This window comes from Dioscorea cayenensis, unplaced genomic scaffold (genome assembly GCF_009730915.1).
Source record: "Dioscorea cayenensis subsp. rotundata cultivar TDr96_F1 unplaced genomic scaffold, TDr96_F1_v2_PseudoChromosome.rev07_lg8_w22 25.fasta BLBR01001974.1, whole genome shotgun sequence".
NCBI lineage: Eukaryota > Viridiplantae > Streptophyta > Magnoliopsida > Dioscoreales > Dioscoreaceae > Dioscorea > Dioscorea cayenensis.
In genome coordinates this window covers 1-9,931 of record NW_024088365.1, presented here as the reverse complement: position 1 = coordinate 9,931, position 9,931 = coordinate 1, and the positions used below count along the sequence as shown (strand labels likewise).

At 35.4% G+C, this 9,931-nt stretch overlaps 1 long non-coding RNA gene across 2 annotated transcripts; it reads right to left on the bottom strand.

Moving 5' to 3' along the window:
- Positions 1 to 518: 518 nt before the first annotated feature.
- LOC120257242 lies at positions 519 to 3,369 on the bottom strand. Of its 2 annotated transcripts, none has more exons than XR_005535592.1 (3): positions 3,207 to 3,369; positions 2,196 to 2,253; positions 519 to 1,807 (listed from the first exon to the last, which is right to left on the bottom strand). It is a non-coding gene; the product is annotated as an uncharacterized LOC120257242 (long non-coding RNA). The 2 variants fall into 2 exon arrangements; XR_005535593.1 differs by having other exon boundaries at positions 519 to 2,093; positions 2,196 to 2,242.
- Between the last annotated feature and the right edge of the window lie 6,562 nt (positions 3,370 to 9,931).

Below are 9,931 nucleotides of genomic sequence, written 5' to 3'. Positions count from 1 at the left end.
ATATTTATTAGTAGTACCTTCTTATTTATTTATTTTATAATTTTTCTAGTATTTATCAATGAGTTTACAATAACGGGTAAGCTAATAGAATCTCTTTATAGGCCATATGACATGATAAAGTTCTAGATAGGCCACCAATTTTGTGATATTATGCCATCAATTGCAGAAGCTTTGGATGGTTAATTCAATACCATGGAAATGACTTCAACAAGTTAACCACTAGACTAATTGTGTTTTATGATCTTTGTATGCTCACACCAACTAGCTTTTAGATGATAGGACATAATTTAGTAATATTATTGAACCCATACGAATCATTTGCAACAAATTTTGGTCTAGACCTAGTTCTTAGATATATTTTGATCCCATAGTCATTATATCAATTCAAGGAGTTTCATTTTATAAATATAAAATCTACTCTGTTGACTATGAAAAATGGATTTTTGATTTTTGATTTTTTTTTAAAGAAGAACTTCTCAACCAAGAAGCTAAATTTATTAAAAAATAGAAACGTTACAAACAAAAGATCTGAAACAAAGCTAGGAAGGAAGAAGAACAGAAATAAAACAATCAAAAGAAAAAGTATCCATAACTAGTGAATGATTGCATAATCCATCAGGGAAGGTATCGGCAGTAAAGGAATAAGTTGAGATGTCGATGGAGAAATCCCAGAGTGGCTAGATTGACAGCAGGTCTGATCTAGGGAAGAGGAATGATTTCGATGCTTGATCTTTGACACATGTCCAGGAGAAAATTTAGATTGTTGATTTGGTGATGAAATCGCCAAGAAAGCATGGGACCGGGTCGTTGAAGAATGTCTAGAGCGCCATGATGAGAGCAAAGGATACGTTTGATTTTGATGCAATGTTCAAGAGCTGTCTACAAAGCAACTTCAATGGCAAAAATCTCGTCAGAAGAATTATCACTCATAGGCTGCGAAAAGCATCATGCGAGGGAAACATAGTTGTTAGCATTGGTCATGAAAAAACCGATGGATCTCACTTGAAGGGCATGATTGGGTGCAACATGAGTGAGAAGGAAAGGACCATCAGCACATGAATAATTAAATTGAATGAATCTTTTGCCAATGGGATCAATGAGGTTGTTGGTGAATTCTCTGGTGTAAGCAATGGCCTTGATCACAGTTGTCACACCTACCCCCTTTCCCGAGGTAAATGTGGCACCCATCAGTTAAGAAATCCATTTTAATTGGAAAACCGACACCCTGGAAACAACAAATGAGACTTATAGAAATATGATTAACAACTCTACACAGCTACAGGTTCAAATATATGGATACAATGAGCACAATTACTGCAACATGCTTGTACAACCGCTACACAATCACGACACCAACAGTAGAGAGAAAATGGATCCATCGTAACCATCCTAAGAGCGACAGCTGGCTTCACCCCCTCATCACAATCCAAAATAACATAAATCGCAAATTCAGTATAAAACAATACTCAACACTCACCCAGCATAATATGGTCTAGAAAACTTTCTAAACTTTCGCCGTGGCCGCGGCTAGGTTCAGAGCCGTCAAAGAACTCATGTCCTTGACGTTGACCCATCGGTTCACCGGTCGGTGACCCCGGCTACCCGATGAATATCCAGTCAGGGATCGACACTCCCACCTGAGCTGGCCCTCATAGTAATCAGCTGGTCTACCACGGCACCTCAACAGGCTAGCTATGGAGACCGCCTACTGTAGTAGGGTCACCATACAAACTCAACAATCATACATCTCACAACGAGGAGTCCATAACCAGGACAAAAATCAATATTCAAAATATTTGCCATTTCCCTACAAAAATGATAAACACAAGGGTATCCAAAGCTTTTAATATAAATCAATGCACAATTTGCGAATCACATAACAATCTGAAAATACTCGCCTTTGAACAATAATGCTTTCAAGTATGAAATAAACACAAATAACTCATTTCAAATCAAATAAAGTCTCAATGCCAGTGTAATAACCAATAAAACTTTACTCAAGCAATGTAGAATAATCATAGGCATTCTCTTTGAAGAATTACGCATAATTTAATTGTCAAAACCAGATATACTAGTATGATTGCTCTGCCATACTGCAAATAAATATAAGAAATCTTTAACAATATAAAACATTAAGGAATGTAAAATGAAATAATTAAACAATTATTTCCAAATAATAGCCACTACCAACTCACCTTGTCTCCCTTGGGTTTCTAGCTAGACCTGGAACTCCCTCTCAAGCCTGAACAACACCTAACAGGAGAACAGAATAAAATGAATACAGGCTAATTACGAAATTGACTCTCTAATTGGGCCCATTCACTCCAACAGGTTAAAAACCCAACATTGCATAATCAAACTGGTCTCTAATTGCACTCAAACCAACTGAATTTAAGCTAAACCCTCCTAAACCAACCTGATCCAATCTCAATTCCACTGAACCAAGTTCAATTGTTATACAAAGTCTCTTGAACCAGCTTGGTTCAACTGAACCCAATTCTCCTTGAATTGGTTCACCACAACGTCATTAGCCCAAAATCTCAACCAAGTCCAAATCAACCTCAACCAACTTAACCTAGCCAAAACAATTCAAGTCCAACCACAATTCATCTTGATTTGATCAAACCTATACAAAATCAATTCAATTAAACCCAATCACAACAACTCTCATCCAACCCAACTTCAAATTCAACCTAATCAATTAAACCAACCACTTAATTTCCAACCAACTTAACTTTATTTGATCAAACCAACTCAACCAAACCAATTTAACTCAACCAACACACTTCTAATCATTTTCCTCACCATCTCAATCATTATCATTACTTAACCATCATTACCTTCAACTTAACCACCATCATCATCAACTTAATCACCCAAAAAAAACCCTAATCTCTGTGCTACAGTAATGATACAATAAAAACCCGAGAATTCCTTCTTCATTCCATACAAAATCCCACTCCAAATACAAATATTTTCCACATAAAATCATCTAATATCCATCCTTCATCCTCTCCATCAACCTTTCTCCCAAACCATCATCTTCTTGATCAACAAACCACACACATATATACATCTCTTCTTCTTCATTAACCAACCATATATACAAATAAACATCTTCTTCACCAACATCTTCTTCTCCATCACACATGCAAACATACAAACCTACACCCATACATTTCAAACAAAATTATTTAAAACCTTACCAATCAAGCACCAAGTTCCTTCTTCTCTCAAACCTCCAAGTTCCTTCTTCTTCTTCTTCTTCTTCTTCTTCTTTCATTAGTTTGAAGCCCTTGATGAAGAAGAAGAAGAAGAGAGCTTCATCTTCTCTCGGGTTACTGAAGCAGATGAAGAAGATGAAGAAAAAACCACATACTTGAAGATCTCCAACATTATCTCTTTATTTAAAAGTCTGACGAAATTCACAGTCAGTCCCTGAAAAATAAAATTCCTTACAAAAAGGCCCCTGAAAAGCCACCAATGGTCCCTGAATCAAAAACTAATATTGCAAAAAGGTCCTCATAAACTGTCCAACGGTCCCTGGATTATAATAAATTATTTCAAAAAGATCCCTACCGCCTTACCTTACAGTCCTTGGTTTTCAGAAACATTTCATGTCAATCCTTTGCCATTACTTTTGAATCCAAAATCTTCTAGAGCTTTCACACTTAGGTTCTTACTCTTTCTACTTGGGGTTCCTCAACAAAATTGCTCTACAAATAAAAAATCTTATTGCAACTATGATATTATCCTGAATATAATTTTGTACAGGTATCCACAGAGTCAGGGTATTACAATAGTAATATCAAGATTCGGTCAAATATTTTTAAAGGCAAAATTACAGCGACAAAGCCAAATGAGCCAAGCTCCGGCAGCAATGAGCGCTAGAATATTTGCAAAATTACAAAAAACAATGATCCACTCACCAGTGGGAAAATCATCTTGAAAGAATATAGTCTAATTTGTTCTGATGTTGTTTTGGTTCCAAACATACTGTGCACTGACACAGCTATTGAATAAATGGTTGATAGTTTCACAGTGAAGGCCACAGAAGATGCAGGGTCGATCAGGACCTAGATTCAAATTATAAAGAAATGCAAAAGTGGAGAGACGACCTTTAAGGAACAACCAAATAAAGTGCTTCACTCGCGGGGCAACAGAGATTTGCCATAACAGATTCCAGCCGATCCAATTGTCACAGAAAGAAGATTGCTTGTTAAAATGATGATAAATAGCTGGGGAAATTTTATGGCAAATGGGCTTAGGCAACCAAATCCAATTATTACTAGAATCAAGTTCATCAGTGATTAAATTGGAAGTGACAATTTCATACGAATCACCGAAAAACCTAGTTAATGCATTAAGATCCCAGTGATCGCCCGAGACCAAATCATAAATAGTAGTTTGAGTTAAATCAACATTCATATTAATGTACGTGGGTTTAAGGGCAACTGGAATGTCAAAAATCCAAGGATCCCAAAGAAAGGATGTTAATTCAGGATTCACAGAGTTAATTTTACAGCAATGCTTAATAAAACTGGCCGAGTAACATAAACCTCTAAAAAACCAGGAACATTTAGCAGGGATGTCATCATGCCAAAAGTTAATCTTCCCATATTTAACTTTTAAAATATCAACCCATATCGAATTATCATTCTTCAAATATTTGAAGATGTGCTTGGGCATTAACGAGTGTTTAGCAAGAGAAAGATCTTTGATGCCCAAGCCCCCCTCAGACTTACCTGTTAATAAAGAATTTCAGCTCATGTTATGGATGCCCTTTCCATTGCCATTCCTACTCAAGAAGAATTTTCTAACAACTTTAGAGATTTCAGAGAGAATAGTATTAGGAAGTGGGTAGACTAAAAGGGTATAAACTGGGATAGACAAGAGAGTGGAGTAAATAAGAACCTGTTTAGCAGCATAAGAGAGGTGAAAATTAGTCCATTTGGAAGTGATGCATTTAATTTTATCCACCATGGACAGGAAGACATGAACATTAAGACGTTTAGGAGAAATTAAGACTCCAAGGTACTTAAAGGGGAAAGAAGCATGGCTGAGATTTAAAATAGAACAGATACTTTTAATAACATGTTTGTTAAACCAAGAAGGGAATAGAATTTGAGATTTAAAATAATTAGGACACTGTCCTGTTACCTTGGAATAAAAAGACATGCAATGTTGAATGTTCCTGGCAACTCTACTGATAGGCATGAGAGACGAGGATGAGATCGTCGAGCATACATGAGATGATTGAAGTTATGATTTAATTTGGGTTCAAAACCAGGGAATCAAGTTATTTTTGTAAACTAAAATTGAGAATAGAAGTGAGGACTTGAGATACTAAAATGAAGAGATAGGAGGAGATGGGATCTCCTTGCCGAACGCCACGGGAAGACCTAAACCAAGGAGTTGGTGTTCTGTTAATCAAAAGCGAGAAAGAGCTAGCCCGAAGGCAGGATTTATTCCAGGAAATCCAGGTTGGATGAAAATTCATCTTAGAGAGAATGGCAAGAATTGCACTACAGTCTAAAGTATCGTATGCTTTAGCAATATCGAACTTAATAATCATCCTAGGGGGGCTTATTGTATTGCTTTCGATGGAATGGGCGACCTCTTGCATGGTAATAATATTATCAAAAGAACACTGGCCAGTCACGAAGTCTACTTGTTCAGGGCCAATAAGATATGGGATGACCTTTTTTAACCGATTGGCGAGAATTTTAGAAATGATTTTAAAGCACACATTGCACATGGAAATCGATCTAAAATCAGAAACTAGTTTCGGGTTGTCATTTCTAGGAATTAAAACAATGTAAGTTTTGCCCCAAGAAACTGGCATAGATGAGTTTTTAAAAAAGTGAAGAAACGATGATTAAAAAGATGATCTCCGATGATGGACCAAAAATTCCTATAAAATTCGACATTAAAACCATCAAGTCCAAGGGACATACCTGAAGGAAGATCAGAAAGAGCGCAGTAAACTTCTTCCTTAGTAACATCCTGGATGACATTGATATTGTTTGAATCAGAGAGACGTGGTAAGTCGGGAGCTAAAGCTTCTGCAATGTTTAAAGTGACATTCGAAGGAGCATTCCACAGGTTATGAAAAAAATTGAAGACCGCCTGATCAATATCAGCATGGTCACTGTAAATGTTGCCATTAAGGTCTTCAATCTGAGAAATAAAATTATTATGCGAGCGCATACGAGACATGGCATGAAAAAAAATGAGTATTTTTATCACCATCTTTAATCCAAAGGAATCTAGCCCTCTGAGCCCACTTGATGTTACACTGACGCTCAGAGCTGAGAGCTTAGCATAGTGATCCAGCAAGGCACTTTGAGAATTAGAGTTAAGATCAGAAAGTTCAAGACTGTTGATACAATTCTCCTTGTTTATCAGATTAGTCTCAAGATTGTTGATACCAGAGAGGTGCCAAGAGTTGAGTTTAGAACGAGTGCGGGAAAGAAGATGAGTGAATGCATGCATGGGATTACCGTGAGGTGTGAAATTCCAGGCATCCAAAACCGCATTGTGACAACCCAAAAAATCAAGCCAAAAATTTTCAAATCTAAAAATACTTCTTTTACGATTAGGGTAAGTATTAACAGTGAGAAAAAGGGGAGAGTTATCTGATAAGGAACGATTAGGATGTTTAAGAGTGTAGGATCTAAAGATATCATTCCACTTAAAGTTCACTAAGCAACGATCAAGTCTTGCCCAGCGACGAGCTTGGCCAAGTTGATTATTGCACCAAGTGTAAGAGGAACCTGAAAACTTTAAATCCAATAAATTTTTTTGATCGACAAAATCCACGAAAAAAAATGAGATTTGCGAGAATAGTAAGTAAAAGAGCCACCCCTATGCTCATTCCTGGAGAGAACAGAGTTAAAATCTCCCAGTACAAGCCAAGGCGGGCCAAGAAATGTGATTTTGGAAAGTTCTTGCCAAAGGAGCCGTTGTTTATGACAGGAAATAGAGTTATAAACCACAGATGACAAAATGATTCGAACAAACAGTGGAAACAACCAAATTCAAAGCATGGCGAGAGTAAGCGAGAGGAGTAATCTGACCAACGATGGATTTCCAAAGAATGATGATACCTCCTAAAAACCCTTCGGACAAAATCGCATCCCATTCCAAACGTTTGGGAATTTTGCTACAAAAACGGTTCACCCTGTCAGAGTTAGCCCAGGTTTCCACTAGATAGACGATAAGAGGCTTCAAAGATCTTATAAGCCAAAAAATCCTAGAAGAGGTGTCCCTCAAAGAGATACCCCTGCAATTCCAACATAAAATATTAGCCATATTCATAAGACAAACCATAATAATAAATAGAAACTAATACTTCCTTGAAATGTTATAAGAAGGTCGTTCAATGTATTTAAGCATGCTGGTATTCTTGAAGTGAATGCATTATCGATAGGGTTGTATTGTTTTGGACCATCAATAGTGAAGGGGATTATCAAAATGTTTTGCTCGAGGTTTGTTACCCTTTTTGGTGAAATTAGGATTCCCATGTGAGATTTAAGATGCATTAAAACGCTGCCGATTGTGGGAAATCTTTATGAAGAATATATCTCTCTAAATAGATAGCTTTATTTCAAGGATGTTTACCCTATTACTCTATGGATGTACTTAATATTTCCCAATCGATCCACTATTATCCATCAATGAAGACTAATAAAGGCAACTACTTCTTGTAGACAAACTTCTTCTTTAGTGATTTGTATTGAAAAAAAAGAAACTTGTAGATAATGATTGTTATCCAATTCCTTATATTTTAAAGGAGTTTAGCCTTGCAGCCTTTCTATTCTAATGGTTGTGCCACTTCATCATGCCAAATAAAATGTCCCTCAACCAAATTTGTTAGATGAATAAGAATATTTTTAGCCCCTACCATATTGGCATATATTTGCACTAGTTTAGATGCGATGATTTTGGTTTCGAAAGACCATGTAGTGGCCTAGTTTTCTTATCGTATCATTTTCTTTGCAATTAGGTTGAATCATACTTTGCGGAAACTTAAGCCTGTTGTAATACGCCGAGGGGCAACATTGGAAACATAAACAAACTATGGGAGATCCCGAGCATGGTTTATAATTTGAAATATCAGGTATAGGAGCTAGTACCTTTAATGCTAAAAGTGCTAGCTCCTAAACCTGATATATAAGTTATGCTCAAGATCTCTAATAGTTTGTTTATGTTTTCAATGTTGTCCCTTGGCATATTCACTACAAGAAATACAGGAATATGCAACGGATTTTTCCGTTGCTAAAAACTACATTTCCGTTGCTATAAATATTTACCAACAGAATCCGCAACTGAAATCTTCCGACGGCTATACTCAAGTCGCTATTTACATTCCGTTGGTATTATAAAAATCCGTCGTTATTTCTTATGTCCTACCAACGGAGAAGTCCGTTGCTAAACATAAACAATCCGACGTTAATATATTAATAAAATATTCATTTTTTGATGATTCGCCAAAGTTCTGTTGCTATATTTCCGTCGCTATTTTTACATAGCAACCGACGGTTCCGTCACTATTATTGGTATAGCAACGAAAAGTTTTTATTTTACTAACAATATTTTTCTTATTTTAGTAACGGACTATCCATCGCTATGATCTTATTTGTAATGAAAGTTCCGTTGCTATGTCTTTATTAACTACAAAATTCATAGTATTCCGTTGCGAATTTCCTTGTAGCGACGGAATTATGGTTGGTTTTTCTAATTAGCAATGGATTTTCTTTTTTTCGTTGCTATTTTATTATAGCAACGAAATTTCTGTTGTTGTTTTCTATTAGCAACGAATTTTCTTTTTTTTCCGTTGCCATTCTTCTTATAACAAGTTGTTTTTTTATTAGCAACGGATTCTCTTTTTTCTGTTGCTATTTTTCTTTTAGCAACGAAATGTAGGTTGTTGTTTTCTCATTAGCAACGAAAATTTCCATTGTCATTATCATTTGCAACGGAATATCCGTCGCTATTTTTTGTTATTAATTATCTTAACTATTAGGTAAGGAATTTGTTTTTTCACACAATTTCATCTCATGATACATTAAGTTTGAAAATCCCATGATACATAAAGTACTTTAATTAATTTTCAAAAGGATTTTTTTAAAAAACAAATTTAACAAAAAATAAATAAATCTCAATTTTAAAGGCAGTTAGTAGTCTTCAATTCTCATGTTTTATCTTTTATCTTAGTCAAAGTTCATAAATCAGTGGTAAATATATATATATATATATATATATATATATATATATATATATATAATCTTGAAACTAATATAAATCTAAGTACACAATGGATGATTTAAAAAATATTCCACACAGCTGGAAAAGCTTAAATGCCAAACAACCAAATCAAACTGGAAAATATTATACTCCAATTGCATGATCAACAGGCTCCAAAATTTAAAATAAAAACTAAAAATAGGATTAAAACCATAGTCCATGGAACCAGTATCTTAAATCTTACTAATTTTCACGTGATTTAAAGCGGAATTCAAAGCCATATCATTTGAAAACCAATAATCCAAAACTATCAATAAGTTCAAGAAAAATCACAGCATAAACAACCATCTCCACCGGATCTCACGCCAAGTTCCAATGCATTAAAACAAGTTCAATACTTGACAAAGAGAAACAATGAAAATTTAGAACGCAACTAGATCAGAACCACAATTTATACGCACATATCATATCCACCTTTTCATACTAAATAAAAATTTTCGCTGATTTTTCACATGATTTAAAACACTCAATAAATTCCACATAAATCAGAGCATAGAAAACTCATCCCATAAACCTCAAATGCATTATATAAATTCGAGAAAGGAAAAGATATGGGATGCTTCAGAATCAAGAAAGATCAAAACATAGAGAAAGAAAGAAACCGGATCAAAGTCTCCTTGTC